Source organism: Pristis pectinata, chromosome 24 (genome assembly GCF_009764475.1).
Source record: "Pristis pectinata isolate sPriPec2 chromosome 24, sPriPec2.1.pri, whole genome shotgun sequence".
NCBI classification, from domain to species: domain Eukaryota; kingdom Metazoa; phylum Chordata; class Chondrichthyes; order Rhinopristiformes; family Pristidae; genus Pristis; species Pristis pectinata.
Window position 1 is genome coordinate 28,376,485 of NC_067428.1, and position 20,287 is coordinate 28,396,771.

A 20,287-nucleotide genomic window follows, 5' to 3' on the forward strand; every position below is an offset into this window, starting at 1 on the left:
CTAATCTCATTCAAATAGTCTCAGCTCTGTGATGTACCTAACTGCTGGTGCATAAAATTAAATTAGGATGATAACAGACAGATCGATATCACTGACTGACCAACTTTTGGCAAAGTCCTTGGTTAACTCTTATTACCTCCTTGGGTGCAATGTCAACTTTTGTAAGATATGTCCATGTTTACAACACAATGACTATTTAAGGCTGCTGCTTTTTTGTCCCTTTTGAATGGCTGACAGAAATGTGCAAGCTAGAATCTGATTTTTAAGGAATACTTAGATGTTGACAGCAACTGCACAAAAATAATTTCACAAAAAAGCAAATTATGCCACTGTTGCTTAATTCAAGCTGTAAAACTAAATATCTTAAGGCCAAAACATTAATTCCTAAAACACAGAGTGGAAAAAAACAACTTGAATTAAGATTAGAATTCCAATCTGGTATGTTGCATTATTACCTGATGTCCTCTAAACTGGGGAAAGCAAATAAAGACTTGGTGACCACTTTGCAGAAAACCTCTGTCCAGGATGCAAGGTAAACTTACACTTGCCTGTTACTAATTCTCTAACCCACTCCACTCTACACCATTGCAATGAATCTCAGCACAAGCTTCGACTTGGTACACGGTAGTATTCAGGACTCAATGTCAACAGTTTAAGATATCTTTATTGGTCACATGTACATCGAAACACAGTGAAGTGCATCTTTTGCGTGGAGTGTTCTGGGGGCAGCCCGTAAGTGTCGCCACACTTCTGGCGCCAACATAGCATGCCCACAACTTCCTAACCCGTACGTCTTTGGAATGTGGGAGGAAACCAGAGAACCGGTCTTGTGTATCACATTTACATTTTTCTCCTCCTTTCTCTTCTGGTACAGATTTCATTCATCATTTCCATCTCCAGACATACATTTACTACCATCCTTCAACCAGTAGCATCACTTGTGTCTATCAATTTCTCCTCATCTCCACCCTACAGACTTTTTTTGTTTTCCTCCTCTTCTCTCTCCTCCAACTTGTTTCACATCTAACTTACAGTGTCATACATCATCGAAACAGGCCCTTTAGCCCAGTTGGTCCTAGCTGACCAAGATACCCATCCAAGCTAGTCCTATTTGCCCGTGTTTGGCCCATAACCTTCTATATCTTTCCTGTCCATGTACCTGTCATTTAAAAGTTGTCTCAACCACTTCCGTATACGTACTATCTTCAATGTGTAAATAAAAGTTGCCCCTCAAGTTCCTATTAAATCTTTCCCCTCTCCCCTTAAACCTATGCCCTCTATTTCTTGATTCTCCAAGCCTGGGAAAAAGAGTGCATTCAACTTCCCTCAGTTCTGATGAAAGGCCCCTTGACTTAAACCTGATTCTACCTGAGTATTTCCAACATTCATTTAAAAGCAGAATAGTTCCGATCCGCATCTCCTGCTACCCTCTAAGCATTTCCCCCCCACCCCACTGCAACTCCTCGGCAAGCCGCCACGCTTTCGAAAAAAAATGGCTGTGGTCCCACTACCTGCTCTGGGTGGTGAAAGTACTCAGCTGCAAGATAAACAGCTAGGCAGGAGACAACCAAAAGTAACAAACGGACCAATTATTATTTGCAGCGACTCACACCATCACACCTCTGCTTTTACCCTTTTGCAAACAAAAACACTTAAGTTTTCCCTTGGAAACTTAGCCGGAAATTAAACTGGGCTGGCTGGCTGACTGCATGAGAAGATCTGACGTCAGAGGCTGCCTTCCACCGCCTACTTATATATTTTATTTAATGCTCAACCTTTGGCTGAGAGCCTTGATGGATCGGCCGGACCCTTTGCATTGCAAAGCATCCGATGCAAGCCAGGAGTCTGCGCCGCCGACTACTCCCCCCCCCCCCCCCAAAACCAGGAGCCTCCAACTTTCCCCCCTCAACTTTCCTCTGCCTGGCTGCTGCGGGCCAGCCGAACTTCAGCCGCCAGTGGCACCAGGCTTGAGTGACGGGTCGCCGCAGCCAATGGCAGGCGCCGTCGCCGCTAGCAACGTTCCAAATCAAAGGCCCGGCCGCGGCAGCCCGTCCAATCGCGGGGCGCGGGCGACCCTGGCACCGCAGCCAGCAAGTTCGGTGGCGGCCGGCGGGGAGGGCGCATGCGCGAAGGAGTTGCCCTGGTGCTGGATTGGAAATAGGCTTTAAAAAAAATCCCAGCAGCGAAAAAAACCAGCAAGAGAGGGAAATGAGGGGAGAGTCTTCTGCAAACCTGACGTAGGAGAAGGTACTGAGTGTTCTTTACCTCTCAGCAGTGGCTGGGGAGCAGAGGGTGATAAAGGAGAGGCTGGGTTTAGTCTGGGCTTGTGTGTTTTGCTACTGAGAAGCACTTAGGGTTAGGCTCGGCTGTGTGTGGCTAGGCCTGCCTCGACTCCAGCGCCTTTAAATGAACCAAATCCTCTTCCTCCTGCCTCCACTGCCCTCCCCTCTCCTGCTGCAGCTTTTGGCTTTCTGCTTTTGCTGGGATGATGAGCCTTTGCATGTATTCTTACTTGTAACCCTTCCCCAGACACTACCAGGAGGGACTTTTTGTGTGTGTGTGTTTCATTTTTCTAAACTAATTTTTTTTTAGTTGACTTTTTTTTGTTGCAAGTTGTTTAAAGTCCAAGGATTGCAGGTTTTTTTTTGTCAGCAGTGAGGGAATCCGATGGCACTAGTTTATTCCAGAGGTGGCTGTGTTATAAATTCTGGTGGTGGGAGGGGTGGAACCTTGGCACAAAACCACCAGATGAATGAATTAACTGTTCAACTAAAGAGACAAATGTTTGGGGAATATGAGGCTGTTGTCTTTAAAATCTAGCGTTGTCTTGATGGTCATTGTTGAAGTGAGTGGATGTTGTGGATCTAACAACATTTTTTTAAAAAAACAGGAGGATGGATTATGGCAATGTGGTCAGTGGATGGGATGCTCAGCATTTTAGGACCTCTCATGATACTTGAACGTTTGCATGTATCTTCATTTTGTCTTCTCTTCCAGTTCTCTGTTCCCCATTCCCTCCCTCCCTCATTAACTTTCTTTCCAATTAAAATTTTAAATACAAAGCACGTAAAAGTGATAGAAGTAATATGTTGTTGAAGCCTTTCAGTTGATAATTTCATGTTTAAATAATTTTATGAAGCATGTGTTTCAGATGGACACACAAATGGCTTTAACACTTGGTGTTTTGGGCAATGTTGAAAGGAAGTGTAAATACACCATCAAATTTGTTTTATAATTGGACCCCTATTCTACAGTAGGTAAACAGTCTAAAGGGGAGCATTACCCTAAATGTTTGTTGGGTGGCATTACTGTTTTTTCAAATTTATTTAATTCCAGTGATTAGTTTCAAACTTGAGGAGGAGGGCCCTGTTTGGAAAGTTTCCCAGGGCGCATAAAAAAAAGCAATGAAATAGTATATTTGAAAAAACAAATTCTAAATCACCTACCAAAATATTTGATAGAATTTTTTTTTTATTTTTAAAAATGTGTCTACAAGGTGGAAGATAGTGTACAAGGCAGCCATTATTGGAGAAGACCTGTTTGGGTAGTCATTTGGATGCTATCCAGTTATGTTCAGTGATATGTGATGGAACATTTTGAATGAAACAAACAGTAAGTAACAAGTTACGTTAGTTACAAAATAGTTGCATTCTTCATTCTTTAGCATGCAACTTTATTTAAATATTCCTGCAGATTGCATTGAATATATATAACATGCTAATGTTGATACATTTTTTTGGGAACCCAATTTGAAATATAGCTACAGGAATAATGATGGTGATAAAAATTTATATCCTAGGAAGATACAATGCTACAAATTTTCTAATGCTACATAGTTAGGACAGATACTTGATACAAAAGTATCCTTTAAATGAATGTAAATAGGAAGAATGGAGGTTGAAGCAAAATGAATATTACAAAATCTAACCCTAGGAAGTACTTTTGTAGTTTTGTCCTGAAAAAGTACAGTTGTATTGCACACTAGTTTTCAAAATATAATCAATTGATGAATTTGAAGTGACACCATTATGTCATCTGTGATTTGCTTTTGCGAGTTTTTATTTATCACCAAATGAAACCGATTCTTTGGAATTGCAAGCACTATTTCATCGACTATCCAGTTGATGATTAACATTTCAAATCAGTGTTTGCATGATAATAATTATGCTGTTGAATTTTTAATGTTTCTTCATGATCCTAGAATATCTGTACACCAGTGTATCTAAGACTCAGCATCTCACATGTCTGGTTTGACTCTGGGAACCAGTTATAGACATCTGAATGAATCATATTTCCAGAATTTTGAAGCTAAATTTTAGTATTGTTTCTTAAAGCGAGTTCTCCCTTTTCATGTATTAATGCCAATTGAATGGCTTTTTATGACCATCTTCCATATAGTTACTAACCAGGTTTCTTGAAGATTTGCAAGTTTTGAAAGTTGATTGGTTTCCTCATCCGAAGCAAACCCCTCCCACCTTAAGGCTTGCATTGCCTGCTGCAGATTCGTTCATTGTGTAATTGTACATTTCGTCATTGGGCCTTTTATTTCACACGATGGTCCTGTTTGAATACTGATGTCAAAGTTTACAATGGCATAATGTTTAGAGATGATTGGAAATTTATGACATTTGATACAATTTGTCATTCTGTTGTTGATGGAAAAACCTGCCTTATATGGACGTGGCTGAGTTTGTATGGGTAGTAGAATCCATCCTGGTTTGGTTGTGCTTTATAATTTAATGTATTGGATCAAATAATTTTGAAGCAGGAAGGCATTGTTGAAGTTAATTCAAGTATTTTTGCTGCCCCAGATCCCATCTTCTAAAGAACATAATTTTGTGCTCACAATAAAATAGACTTTGTATGTATTATTTATCATTGGTGGTTCTTGCCCCTCAAGTTATGTCAGTTATTTTGAACAAAGAAACTCTAGGAACCAAAGATTCTGTCAAACGTGTCAGCATTCAAAAAGATAACTAACCTAGTATGGAGGATCTTGTGTTCCTCAAATCCCCACAATTCAACTTTTTGATGCAGGAAGTACTTAATGCAAATAGAGGCATGGGAAAAGATTCTGAAGAGTAATTTCCCATTACTATCTTTTGACAGTCTCTTATAGATAGAAATCACTAATTCTAAAGGGAGATAAAGTCCAAATAATGATTAAGGGAGTTAGTTTTGTGCACGGAAGAATTATGGGTGGAAGGTTTCTTGGACTTTGCATCATTAGAAAATGTGTTTTGAAATTATCCTAACTGGTTCATTTAGTTTGGTGAAAGATGCAAAATGCAATGAAATTAATTCTTGGGTAAGTGCAAAATCTGAAACCGATGTGATAATACAGCAGAACAGAATTTAATTACAGGGAGTGGCAGTGGAAAGATTAATGGGTAGAAGTAGGACGTTTAATTAGTTCAGCAGGTGCAAATCTCAGTGTTGTGAATCTGCAGAACTTGGTCCTTGTGCTGTGCCAGAATTTGTTATATTTGTATAAATCTTGGTTAGGTGGTTCACTTATTTTACTACGTTGGGATTCAGCACAATAGTTCTTGACAGATCACCTGGGCACTTCTATTATGACAATTTCACTGTCGATCACATCTGTTGCACAAACGCTCTATGTGCTGTCAAGTCTCCCAGCACTTAAATTTCCTCACGGAATCGGTGGTTACGCTACAAACCTGAGACAAGTAACCGAGTTGCATCGAGGAAGATTGGTGTTATGTGTTAACGATTTGCGGCCAGTGTTTAGTTACGTGTATGTGTGGAGCCGTGCTCACCTGACAGCTTTTTATAAGCTGTCTGCATTCTTGAAATGTTAACAAGATTTAGTACGAGTTTACAAGTACAAGTATGTGCTCACATTTAAATGTGCAAGTTTACAAGTGCAAGTAGATGGTCACATTTAAATGTGCATAGCAGAGTGGTTTAAATAGTGTGACTTGAATGTATGGAGCGTGTTAAAGTAGTTTGCAGAGACAAAAAGTGGCTATTTGGTTGAAAGGGAGTGGGAAAACTTTAGACTTTGGGAAGATACAAATGACCCGGTCAGTTAGGTAGAAAAGTGACAAATGGGATTTAATCCAAAGAAATGCAAGGTAATACATTTGGGGAGGTGCAGCCAAACAAAGAAATACACAGAGGCGCAGAATCATGCAGCACGGAAACAGGCCCTTCGGCCCACCAAGTCCGTGCTGGTCATCAACTGCCTACTTGTGGTAACTCTACACTAATCTCACTTTATGCTCCCCACGTTCCCTCAACTTCTCCCAGATTCTACCACTCTGCCACACAATAGGAACAATTTAGAGCAACCAATCAACCTACTAGCCTACACAGTCCTTGTATACAGTAGATGGGAGAAAGTGGATAAGAGGGACCTTGCATTATGTCCACAGATCCTTAAGGGTAGCAGCATAGATAGATGAGGTGATTTAAAAAGGCAGATGAGGTGGTTTCCTTTATTAGCTGAGGCATAGAATATGAGCCAGGAGGTTGTGCTGGAATTGCATATAATTGGGCCACAGTTTGAGTACTGAATATTATTCTGCTCATCACATTACAAGAAAAAATGATGTTGTACTGGAGACGGTGCAGAGAAGAGGTACGAGTATGTTGCCAGGACTGGGAAATCAGCATGAAATAATATTGGATAGAATAAGAATAGAGAATGTTGAGGTGAGAATTAATTCAGATGAATAAATACAGAGTGGTCCATTTCCCTTAGCTGGAGGATTAGCAACTGGGGAGAATAAATTTTAAAGTAATTGATAGCAGGAAAATTTTATTTAGCCCAGAGGACAGTATGATTCTGGAACTTTCTACCTGAAAGGTGGCAGAGGCAGAAAGTCTCGAGTACCTGGATGTGTACTTGGAAGACCCATGACATGCAGGGTTACAGATTGTAGCACAGAAATGATGGGTCATATCAGCTCTTTGTGCACTGTAATTACTGAAATAATTCTAAGATGGCTTTGCCACAAAGCAGGGAAGCATTATCAAGAATTCTAGTTTTCTGAAAAGCCATTTTAAAAGGAAAGGAGGACTTGCATTTATAGAGCCATACAGCATGGAAGTGGGCCCTTTGGCCCAACTTGTCCATGCTGACTATGTTGCCCAGTGAGCTAGTCCCATCTGCCTCTGTTTGGCCCATTGCCCTCTAAACCTCTCCTACCCATGGACTTATCTAGATGGCTTTTAAATGTTGCTAATGTGCCCACCTCAACTACTATTCCTGGCAGCTCATTCCAAATACGCACCTCCCTTTGTGTGAAGAAGCTGCCCCTGATGTCCATTTTAAATCTCTTGCCTCTGAACTTAAACCTATGCCCTCTTGTTTTTAGCAACACCCACCCCCCCCCTCCCCTGGGGCAAAAGACTATGTGCTTTCACCCTGTCTATGCCCCTGATGGTCTTGTATACCTCTATGACGTCACCTCTCAATCTCCTACGTTTCAGGGAATAAAGTCCTAGTCCATGCATATTTTGTGACTTCACAGCCAATTCACTGTTGCAAGATAGAAGAAGTGGTGGCCCATCTGGAAATAGTCATGTGGTAATGATCAAATAGTGTGATCGGGGATACCTTATTAGCCAGGTAAACCATGGATGATTCGCGTGTTCATCTTTGAAATATTGCCAAGAGATCTTCTGTGTGCCTTTGAGAGCAAATAGATGAGGTGTTAAAGTGAGGCCTAAAAGGTGTTTGCTTCCAGACTCTTGGTACTATCCTGTGTATCATCCTAGATTTTGTACTTTGGGCTTTGAGGCAAAATTTTATTGGGGAAAAAACAACTTTGTTATTTTGCTCAGGATATATGTCTATGAAATTTTATACAGGAATCATTACTTGTAAAAATTTGCCTCTGCACCTGTAAATGTTGGAAGAATAAATCCCTTGTCTTTTTATAATTGGGTTGCCCAGGCTTCTGCAGGAAAAAAAGATTTCCTGAACAAAACAATTTTCTTCTATACAGAGTACAAAAATACCCTGTGAATATTTTTTTCTGCTGCTATGGTTTAGTGTTTGTGCAAAAGTCTGCCATAGATCTTGCATCCAATGTACAAAAATAGACTAATGTAACTGAAATAAATGCTTTTTTTTGTCCTGCTTAATTAAGGACATTTTAATTGTCTGCAGTGAAAATTATAATTCCACTCGATGTGCATGCATCTGTGGAACAGTAACCTGTTTTACACCCGTTTGCAAAATATAAATGTGTAGATATGTGAGTGGTGAGATCATGTTTGCTCGAATTGTGAGGCATTAGCTGAGCAATTTGGTAACGGGAGAAAATAGAAGTTGCATTTGTCAAAGTAGAGGTGAAATCCTCCATTAGTCTTGAACGTTCAAATAAATTTAATTTTTCCATGAATGTCTCACTTGCTGTATAAGATAAAATCATGCCTTTTTACAAAAATATTCCTTAGATCATTGAGTAGACATTTACAGCTGACCTTGTTGTTTGTATGATGAAACCTCTTGAATGTAAAGCTGAATAATTTTCTCATGTACATAAACATCACCCTGGCTCTATAATTGTGAAGAGAAGTGTTGGCATTCTGGTGAATTTTAGTGTAAGTTTACTTCTTGACTGTTGAGCATTAAATATGTATTATTAATCAGGATTTTGTGCACTCTTGCACTATATTTTATCTTCATATCATTAATCAACATTAAACATTTTTGTAGTTGGGCTTTGGTTTAAAAGTTCAAGATGCCCTAAATTCCTCTAATAGGCGACAATGAAATTAAAGGGTAGGCCCACGTAGTGGTTGCTGTTTAACAAAACAGATGCATTTTTAGTGTTTATAACTGGGAGGAAATTAGATTGAAAAATTAAATCACTTCCAAATAAAGGCTGATGTTTCACTGCAGTTTTTTATGGAAATAAACAGCACGGAACCAAGACATTTGACCCATCATACCTGTGTTGACTCTTGTTTTGCTTTGTCCCTGCATTTTTGTCCTTAACATTGTAATTTTTAAATTTTTCAGCTTCCTCCACTTTTTAAGTAGACTGTACTCCAGCTGAGGCCTGACCAGTGACTAATGAAATCGGGTAAATTATGCTATAGCTTTACAGTGTTATTGATAGTATAGACCTCCCCAAAGTATATCACTTCAACAAATCGAACACCAGTTGTTATGCTTCGGTCCCTTTCACAATCCAGTCTCTCATCTTGAAACAGGATGACAATTCTCTTCATTGTCTGCTATTGTAGGTTATCTGAAATTTGGCAAACTTAGTTATGCTGGTCCCTACACCTGAGTGTAGGCCATACACGTGTGTGTTGTTTATTAATGAAGGACCAACCACAGATTCCAGGCAAACCACCCAGTCTGAGAAAGCATCCATCCTCCATCGTGCTTTGCTCCCTGTTACTTGGCAAATTTCACATCTATAATAGCCACAATTTCAGGGGTTTCCATCATCTTTTTTTTAAAAAAACTTCCTGTATTGCACGTTGGTCTTTCAGAAGGCATTCAGCAGATACAAAACAACAATTAACTTTCTTACACATGATTTGCCTTTTGCCTTGCGGTCTTCCCATGATTAACAGGAATAAAATTTTATTTCATCACAATAATGGTTTTCATTGTCTGCCGTGCCATCAACGTAAGGCTGACTGGGGCTGGCCTGCAGTTTCCTGGTTTACCCCTCTTTGCTTTCTTGAAAAGTGACATAATGTTTGCAACCCTAAAGTGCTCTGCCGTTACTCTTCCAACTTGCCAAAGACTGCCTGTGTAATTTCATTTTCTTTCGGCAGTTATGACGCACTCTATGTGGACCAGTTCAGGTTACTACTGCATGAAATATTTTAATAATTACAGTGAAAAGAAATTAAACCATTTCACAAAGAACCATTCAGAACTGAAAACAAGGCTAGTAAAATCAAGTGTACTTCTTGACCTAAACAGATTGAATATTTGAGCAGTTTTATATTTCATAAAATAATCCACAAATCTTTAGAATTTGTACAATTTATATTGCCAGTTATATATCACTTTGTTGTTTGGAAAATTTGTATTACAGAATAAAACTTGCATTAAATGGTGTTTTTTTTTAACTGGAAAACCGTGCCTGGTGACTAAGGAAGACTGAGCCTGAAGGCCCACAATGAATGTTTCAGGAACAGTTTCTTCCCCTCCGTCATCAGATTTTTGATAAATCCATGAACTCTACCTCATTATTCCTCTTTTGCACAATACGTATGTATTTATTTATTGGTAACTTGTAGTAATTTTTGTCTTATACTGTATTGCTGCCGCAAAACAACGAATTTCACAATGCATGTCAGTGATAATAAATCTGATTCTGACCACTTAATGTGTTGTGCTAAAGGACAAGGAATTTTGTATTTAGTTTTCCTTAATGTATCAATGTATAAAACAATTTCGCCACGTTCAAAGCTTTTGTGACGAAACTTTGTTCTCTAGAGCTTTTTTTTGTAGTTACTATGTCAATATTCTCCAGGTGACCGTTTAGGCTGAACAATATCTGACAATGTGATGGCTTAGAATGACAAAATATTTCTAGTTTTGCTGTCGCAAATTCTACTTGTCAATGCAGATTAATTTCGGGGCTTCACTTTTTGATAATGGGAATAATAATGCCCTCAATAAAATATATACACTATCTGGTTTGCTCTGAAATTTGGAACTCTAATTTAATCCTACTCAAAATCTGCTAACATTTTGATTGTTTTGAAAATTACAACTTCACAGAGCTCCACAACCAACCATACAGATCTAATTTTTGACCATATCAAACTTGGGATGCATATGAAGTGAGACATTTTTAGAAATTAAATTTATTTTTCTATTTTATAGAGTAAAAGTCTATTAGAATGTGACTTTTTTTTAGTTAATATTAACTGATTTCTAAATGGAGAATCAAGCAGTTGTAAAGATTATATTATACAGTTTCGATTTGGTTCGAGAAGCCTGTGTTGAAAGAAGAAAATGATTTGGCCTAAAGGTTACACTATCTGTATAATGTCATTTGTTACAATCAATATAAGAATTGAATGGATCTGCAACGTTAGCTTCTGATTTTCTCCATGTCGGGACTTGCTGATGAAACTAAGCTTTGGTTTCGATGTAGATACTTACACGTTTAATAATGTTCGCATCATGTATTTCTGTTTGATTCCCTTCTTTGCTAAAGCAGCTGATCTTATTTTTGTAACACTTTTTCCTCTTTCCCTACCTTTTCCCTTCCCCCACCCTACTACTCAGTTTCCTGCTTTGGTGACTCATCTGAGATTGGTATTGTATTGAACATTGAGTACGTTGACACAAATTGTTCTGTGTTTTCTAAATGGAATTTTCAGTGTGAATTTGAACTGCAGCATCTTTTGTCAGGATGGCCTGTATGTAGAGAACAGGATCAATTGACATTTGAAACCTTCATTCAAGCTTGCAAGGTTAAAGTAGTTCATTGGAAAATTTTATTTACAGTGTGGTAACAGGCCCTTCCGGCCCAACGAGTCCGCGCCGCCCATTTTAAACCCAATTAACCTGCCCATACGTCTTTGCAATGTGGGAGGAAACCGGAGCACCTGGAGGAAACCCACGCAGACACGGGAGAACGTACAAACTCCTTACAGACGGCGACGGGAATCGAACCCCGATCGCTGGCACTGTAATAGCATCGCGCTAACCGCTACACTACCGTACCGCCCTATACTTCTATTACATTAATTTTCTTAAGGTTATTAGCTGTACTTTAATAGTATGGAGACTGTTGGTTACGGTAAACTTGCAACTTTGTTGGTCAAGCTGAGATTCAGCTTGGGGTATTGAGATGGTAGTCTTTTTGGCAGTGTGGTTGTCAAAGGTGGTTTCGATAATGTTTCAACACAAAATTCTCCTGTATTGGACTGTAAGCGCCATATTTCTTAACATAAAATTCTGTGGATGCTTGTTTAGGAAATGGAAGTATACTGCAGCTATCACATTTAAGAGAAATGGTAGATTCTCAGTCAGTGCTAAAGGCTCTCCATCTAAAATGATGTTAATAGACCTTGCATCTAGATTTCAAAAGAAAATTAAGAAATGGACAGGTAAAGTTGGAATATCATTCTGATCTGGAGATTATAGAGGGACCTTCTCAAGATGGAATTAATATTTTACTGTCTACTGATGCTAAATGTTGTTCCATTTTCCGATATTGAAATTGCTCATCATGATGGATGAAAATAAAATTCTATTTTTCATAGAATTTTTCATGATAGCTGGAAAAAAAATATTTCTTGCCATACATTTTCAGGCACTTTATGACCTGAGTTATAAATATTCAACTTTGACTGAACTCTGCAGCTTTGCCCACTTTCCACACCTTGTGGATATCTGATCAGCAGTTTGCTCATTAGTAAGTACAGCTCTGAAACATTCTTTTATCCTGAATTATTCATAAATGTAGATAAGCCTCGGCTTGGACCTTTTCTTTTAAAAACAACTTTTCTTTAAGAATGAAGGAATTAAGTTGCTATAGATTTTTATCAAACAAATTGGGAACAGGACTGCTTTAAAGTTGATAAGTTACACTGCAGTGGAATGTGAATAGAAGATGTCTTATTTCTCTTTCTGTAAAGCTATTAAGCTGGAATTGTGAACATTTTTTAAATAGCTGGAATCTGGTGCTGTAACATCTCGCATGCATGGTTCCATTTATTATTATTGGTTTATTCTCGTCACATGTTGTGAGGTACAGTGAAAAACTTTGTTTTGCATGCCATCCATACAGATCATTTCATCACATCAGTACATCGAGTCAATACAAGGGCAAAGCAATAACAGAATGCAGAATATAGTGTTACAGTTATAGAGAAAATGCAGTGCTGGCAGACAATAAGGTGCAAGGCCATGACAGGGTAGACTGTGAGGTCAAGAGTCCATCTTAAGTACAGACATTGTCTCCTGTGGTGTTTTTTTTGGAATGTCACAGAACCATTCAGATCAGCAAGGTACAGGTCCAGTTCCTGATCTCATTGGGCAGAAATTAATTTGCTAAAGCAGGCTTTGTCATCTCTTTATTAGATTGGGAAAATATTATTAGGTCATGCAAGAAATGTTGCTTGTAGGCGGCATGTCTGGATTGTTGATGAGGACAGATTATCCCCAGCTAACCTGTCAGAGCTCATGCCTATATCTGTGCATAAAGAATAGTCTCCTGGATAAAGGGTTAGGGGACTGGTCAATGCTGCAGATATGAAAAAAAAATTGCAGATGTCTGAAATAAAAACAGAAAATACTTGAAAAACTCAGCAGGTCAGGCAGCATCTGTAGAAAGAAAAATCAGTTCTGATTATCTTTTTCAGTTTCTCCCCACTATCAGTATCTCTTTCCATAGATGCAGTTTGACCTGCTGGGTTTTTCCATCATTTTCTGTTTTTATTGTTGTGGATATGTTTCCTGAAGATGAGCATTGCTTCTGGTGGTGAAGGGAAGAAAACAATTGACTAAATATAATCAGTTTGCAGGGATTTATAAGAACATAGAAACCAGGTCATTTGGCCCATTGTGCCTAGTGTACAAATCAATAAGGTCATGGCTGATCCTTCACCTCGGCACCAGCACTTCCTTGCCGTAAATATGTATGTCTTTTTTTTTCCCCTTGATGTCTAGGAATATGTCAATCTCTGTCTTGTACATATTTAGCAAGTCTCCACAGCATCACCCAGTGGGTGAACAAATTTCTTATCCACTCTGACCAGCTACGTCCTTGTCTTGCGACTGTCCCTTGGTTCTGGACACAGTTGGCAAGGAAAGTATCCACTCAGCAGCTCGTAGTGAACTTTGTACATGGTAAAATTCTTTGACATAAGACCTGGCAATTATTAGCAGAAGAATGGAAGCGATACTGCAATTAAACGATTGAGAAATCGTAGAAAATAATCTAGAAAGTGTTTCAAAAGTAAACCTGACATAATCTCACAATGGTAATTTGATTATCCTCAATCTTTTCATAAAACTGGGGTTAGCAGTTGAATCAATATATTCCATCCCTTGAATCCAATGTAACTAGTGATGTAATGTTATTATCTCTCAATTGATCACCAGTAATCTGAAAACCTTGTTCTGTTTCCATTGCATTATCTATTTATGTAGCATACATGGAGAATGAAATTCTTACTGCATTTTGTGATTTCATTTGGTAAACACATTTTGGAGAAGTTTCTCTTTGTACTTTCCTACACTATGCATATTTTTTTGTCCAAGATTTTATTTTAGCAACTATGCACGGTAGAATCATTTTTTAAATTACTTTAATGGGCTAGAACTTGCTGTCAGCTGCAAGACACTTGAACTTGCCACTAGCTCAAAGGTTGCATTTCCCAGATTCCCCCAAGGTTGACTTGCTGGCCCAAATTGCCCCAATCCTAATCGTAAGACTGCACATAGTAACAGGGCTTTGTCCAACATAATGCTACTGAAGGTGGGGCAGCCAGAAACCTTTGACAGCATGCTAAGCTGGTAGTCAAACCAGCCGAAGGCCTGTGAATGATTTGAAATCTCCACAACATACAACATCATTAAAAAAAAATCAAGAACTATTAAAGTTGATACAGTCATTCCTCTCTTTACAAAAGGGATGCATTCCTGGAAAACATTTCATGGTGTGAAATTTTGTGAATGGAAATGCATTGTAGGTATTTTGGTATAGTGTATTTCTTTGAGCAGGGAATGGTGCACTTAGTTATAGTGAAGGATCATTTGTAAATCAAAGATGTATCCTAATGAGTCAATGATGTTTACAGTCTCTCAAGATTGCCCCACCATTCAAGATGACCATGGTTGCTCTACCCCAGGTCTTGTCTCCTCTTCTGTGTTAGGTCCTCACAGTTTTTAATTCCCTGATCTTTCTTTCAAAAATTTATCTACTTCCTCTTCAAATACCCCCAATGGTCTAGCCTTCACGACACTCCACAGTAGAGAATTTCAGCAATTCATCATCTGCGAGGAAAAAATTCCTGAGCAGCTCAGTTGTATATGACCACCTCTTAATCTTGCAACTATGTCTCTTGTTGGAGGTTCTCCCACTAGTGAGAATATCTCGATATCCATCCTTTCATGTTGTCTCAGATCTTTTACTTCAATGAGGTCACCCCTCATTCTTCTAAACTCCAAAGAATATGGATCTAATTTCTTCAGTTACAACTGATAAGATGACTCGCACATCCCAGGAATTAGCCTAGTGATTCTCTCTCTCTCAAATAAAGGGACCAAAATTGTGTACTGTATTCCAGATGTGGCCGTACCAGTATCATGTACAATGCTCCTTGCAATAGAAAGCCAATATGCTATTTGCCTTCCGAACCACCTGCGTCTGCCTGCTAACCTTTTGCGATTTGTGCACAAGAACACCTAGATCCACTGAACTTTGCTCATCTGTGATCCTTCTCCATTACATTAATAGTCTGCCTTTAGATTACCCTTACTGAGTTGCACTTTCCCAAATTAAACTCAATTTTTAAGGTTTTATCCATTCGCTCGACCTATCTATAGGTTGCAGAGCTAAATTCTCTCAATACAACTTGCCCTCCCATCTACTTTTGTGGCATTGGCAACTTTGCACACCTTGCATTCTGCCCCTCCCTCCAGGTCATCAATATACATTGTAAATGCTTTTGGGACCTAAAACTGATCCGTGGGACACTCCACTAAACATATCCTTTCAGTCTTTTAAAAAAAAAGGCCTTGTTTATTCTGACTCTGTCTTCTCTGTGATAACCGACCTTCAATCCATGCTGATGCACTTCCCTAATACCATGAACTGTTATCTTGTGCACCAGCTTGTTAGGTGGCACTTTGTCAAATGCTTTCTGAAAATTCAAATACACTATATTTACCAATTTTCCCCTCTAGCAACTTTGCTTGTTACAAGCTCAAAGAACTCCAGCAAGTTTGTCAAACAAAATTTACCTTAAAACCTCATTGATTTGGTTTGATTACATGTAAAATTCTCTAAATGACTAGCTATTTCTTGATTGTACACTCCAGCATCTTGCTAACAACAAATGTTAAGCTAACTGGCCAATTGTTACCATTTTGTCATTTTTCTTGAACAATGGAGTCACATTTGTGGTTTTCCAATCTGGTACTTTGGTGAAAATGTAATTATTAAAGATAAACACTATATATAAACAAATTCAGAGACTTCAAGAAAGTAATTCAAAATATTTCTGCCTTTTCCATATATATGGGTGTGTCATTTGGACAGTGAGCATTGGAAGATTATGGTGCTACTAAAATTGGGGTCAATGTGCACTTGCCCATTGTGCCGACATTCAAGTCTTCCATTAATTAGCTTTTTGTTGCCACTGGTACTCTAGACAAATTGCACAGAGCAAATGTTGGGCAAGGAATGGTAACAAGTTCACATTCTTCCACAGGACTTCACTAGGAGTACAGGTGGAAAAGTCTCTGGAGTGAGCAAGTTTGTGACTTCCATGTTGGTGTAGAAATCCTGCACCTCCCAATATTTAAAAGGGTTAATGACAGTAGTTCAATTATGGCAACCCCATGTAGGTCTGACTTATTCTCTGAATCTAGTTTTCCAGTTTTGCTTCTTGTGGGATGTTATTAGGCTTTAGATTTGTAGATGGCTTAACTGAGGTCAGTCATTCTTCTTCTTTTGTTTTGTGACTGTACCTCATCTAGAACAATACAGCATAGTAGACTATTGTACATAGTACTGAGTCTTTGGCAGTGTTATCCAATTACTCTTGATCTTTTTCCCACAGCCTCAAATATTTACCCTTTTGAGTGTTGCTATCAAAACCTGTTCCAACTGCTTATTGAGCAGTGCATTTCAGTTTCTGACAAGCTGCTTTCTTTATCCCCAGATGAAAATTTCTTTGCTAATTATAAAAACCTTTTTGTTTGCTGACTATATTGCTATAAGGTTTCTCTGTCAAATTATGCATGACTTCAAACACCATTAATAAATTTAACTTGTTTTTTTTTGCAAATAGTGAAGGACCCCACCTCATCTATTCTCTTGACATAGCTGAAGTCCCTGTTTCTGCAGAGCATTCGAGTATATCTCACTCCAAAGCCTTGCCAGCTTACTTAAAGCTTGGTGTCCAGGTTGGAAATCGGTACACCAAATGTTGAATATCAAATATTTTTATAAAGTACAAAGAACCTTTACTGCTCTCTTAATAAAGGTGAGGATACTGTTTATTTTTCTCTCGCCTTCAAAGATTCGAATGCAAATTTCTCCTCTCTCTCATTATGCACCCTTAAAATTTTCATTTAGTTCATAATTTTTATATGAACATGTATTGATTTTATAGTTTATTGAAAATTTTGTCTGAATAATTTACCCATTTTACTAGCCATCTTCTGAACCTTGCTATCCTTTTTTCGTTACATTTCCAATGTTTGTTACTTGCAACATTTCAAAATTATGGCCAGTATTCTTGAGTCCAGATCCACTAGTATACATCAAAATGAGTAATTGTCGTAATACCACACTCTAGTAGTAGATTGTATGGCCAGAATATCCTCTATCTAACTTTTTTCTCAGTAAGTTGAGGTTTTAATCAGATCAGCCATGATCTTACTAAATGGTGAAGCAGACTTAAGGGGCTGAACAGCCTACTCTTCAAATTTGTATGACCTGTATTTGTGGATTGTAATGGTTAATAATGGGATGAGCTGAGTCCAGGTGGTCCTCCTGGTTATGACGGTTCTGTTCCTGAAAACTGTTCATAACCCAGAACAGTTCACAAGTTGGAAATGCAGCTGCCCAGCAATATATTTAGCTAGGGCAACCAAGGGCAACATGGAGTTAAACCAGGGCAATTAATTCAACCATTTTAGATATTGCCGCAAACAGAGTTGCAGCACAACAGAAGATGCCTGCAGCAGCTGGCAAATCCATCCCACTACTCTCCCAAATGCTTGTCTGTATGCATAGGTTGTACATAAGTTGGGCGTTTTCTTTTAACCTGGGGAGGACCTGTATTTACCTTCCCCCACCCCCAAGTATAAAAATATTGGAAAGTAAATGTCCAAGTTCCTCAGAGGATCTGATGGGCAGTCTGGGCACTGAAAATGTACCTGATACTGGACTGAGGCTACGGCCTAAACTGAAACTGGTACTAGATGTCCTTTCTGGTGTCTTGCACTAGGATGCGCTCAGAAGTTTGACCAAGTCCCTGCATTATAATGCTTCGCAACAGATACACTACATCGGGGCAAACATCGCAGTGTTATCATATATTAAATTTGACATGTTGATTGAGTCCCTTTATGGTCAAAAGAGAGAGACGGGAACAATTTGAAGAACTCCTCGCACTTGACTCTGTCTTTGACTCCTGGTACTACAGAAGATAATTCATTAATGAGCATGGGAGGTTGTACTAATATGTCAATAACATGTATGGAAGTGAGCAAACCCACGTTTTCTGTCTTTCCTAGTTCTGATGAAGTGTCTCTTGGACCTGGAACAATGACGCTGTTCCTTTTTCCACAGGTGTTTTCAGCACTTTGTTTTTATTTCAAATTTCCAACATCTGCGTTTTGTTTTGATATTACAAAATCAACTGTGTGTTTTTCAAGTAGCAAGAAAAATAAACTACCACTTTTTTTTAATGTTTTCTGCGATTATGGGGTTAATTATGTGGCCCTGACCATGTGTTCTATAATCCTCAAATGACAGAGAATTATCTTTTGGGGTACAGTTCAAAAGATGTTTGTTGCCTCCTAATATTGGCAAGTGTACATGTGCATCCTGTGAGATCAGAAATCTAACAAGAAGCTTGATGAGCTTTTCTGCCTCATAGTTTCGAAATGCCATCCTGATGACATTGGTGCTCAGTACTCCTCTGATCTTTGTTGCAAATGTTAAATAAACTGACCTAATCAGCCTGTGACTTGATTGATTTACACATTATAGGTGCATATTAACTGTAAGAATAATGATCTAGTCCCGCACATGTCTTATTAGCCCAGATATGGGAAGATAATGAAGGTTTGAAATTAAAACAGAAAACACTCAGTGTATCTCTGGAAAGAGAAATGGACCTAACATTTCAGGTCAAAAACCCTTCACCAGTTCTGATGAAGGGTCTTCAACCCAAAACACACAATATTTCAGGTCAAAACAGAATTGTTCCATTTCTCTTTCCAGAGATACTGCCCAGTCTGCTGAGAATTTCCAGCATTTTCTATTTTTATTATTGGTAATATTCTGTCTTGCATGATTGGGGTGGTAGACCCTGGGATTGACTAGTATCTTCGACCATTTGGTTGGTTGAAGGAACTTTGTCTCTGAACAGTAGCAACATTTTTTTGGCTATGTTGTTGCTCCCGTCAATTTCTTATATTGATTTTTCTGTCACAACATAGTGAGAATGCAAAAGCAGGAGCATGTTTCCATTGTAGGAAATGTCTCTGCTATCTTCAAAATTCATCAAGAACTTTTGTCAGCTACTTTGGAGAGTAATATCTGGAAGAGCAAAGAAATTTAATACTCTCCTTCATTCCCCTGATCTCCATTTATGAACTGGAAGGATGCCTGACTGCTTCTCAGTCTATCTCATGCAGTGACTGCATAATCTTGTTATTTTGGTTGATTTCTTTTCTCTTCCTGGGATGGAGCACTTGTCATAGCTGGGTGCAAGGTGGTCTAATTTCCCAAAAATAACAGGAGAGTTCAAGCTCCAATTAAAAAGGGGTGTGTTGTGTTTTTGGAACAGGCTTAAATTCTCAAATGGAATTCCATTGATAAAAGTCCACCGTATTACATATTTTTATGCTAAAGTAAGTCTGGGTGTAGCAATTGTTGTAACTTTTGAAATGAAATAATGCAATTAATCATGCACTTGTATTGTTAATAAATTTATTTGAAGGAAGGGGTATTTGACATCCTATCACTTGTTTATTTTGACTACCGTTTTACAAACCTGACATGGTCTTAGAAGGTGTTTTAATCAGATTGTTGTACTGTTTAATTGCTTAAAGAGCGATTTGAAATATGGAGTTTTCTGAATAACTGGTTCACCATCAAAGCATTTCTGCACTGTATTCTGTACAATGGAAATGTGTATTGTGTCTGTAAGATGTATAATGCATGATTGATGGTTAAATACTGTAGTTTCATTTGTAACTCAAGCTGATGTGTATTTAATTGGTATTCTTCAGCAGCCCCTCAGGATTGGGGGTGACTTGCTTCCATTCTAGTTTTGTGGGATCTGTGGAAGAACTGGCTGACAGGACTGAGTGGATAGTTTGAGGTGGTGTGCTCCTTCCACTGGTTATGCAGGACTT

At 38.6% G+C, this 20,287-nt stretch overlaps 1 protein-coding gene across 1 annotated transcript in view; it reads left to right on the forward strand.

Moving 5' to 3' along the window:
* Nucleotides 1-2,111: 2,111 nt before the first annotated feature.
* The window catches only part of LOC127582734 (casein kinase I), a 100,117-nt gene continuing 81,941 nt past the window's right edge, over nt 2,112-20,287 (forward strand). Inside the window, exons 1-2 of the mRNA XM_052038296.1 lie at nt 2,112-2,247; nt 3,497-3,612. The gene's annotated coding sequence lies outside the window, so the exon portion shown is untranslated. The remainder of the gene's footprint in view (nt 2,248-3,496; nt 3,613-20,287) is intronic.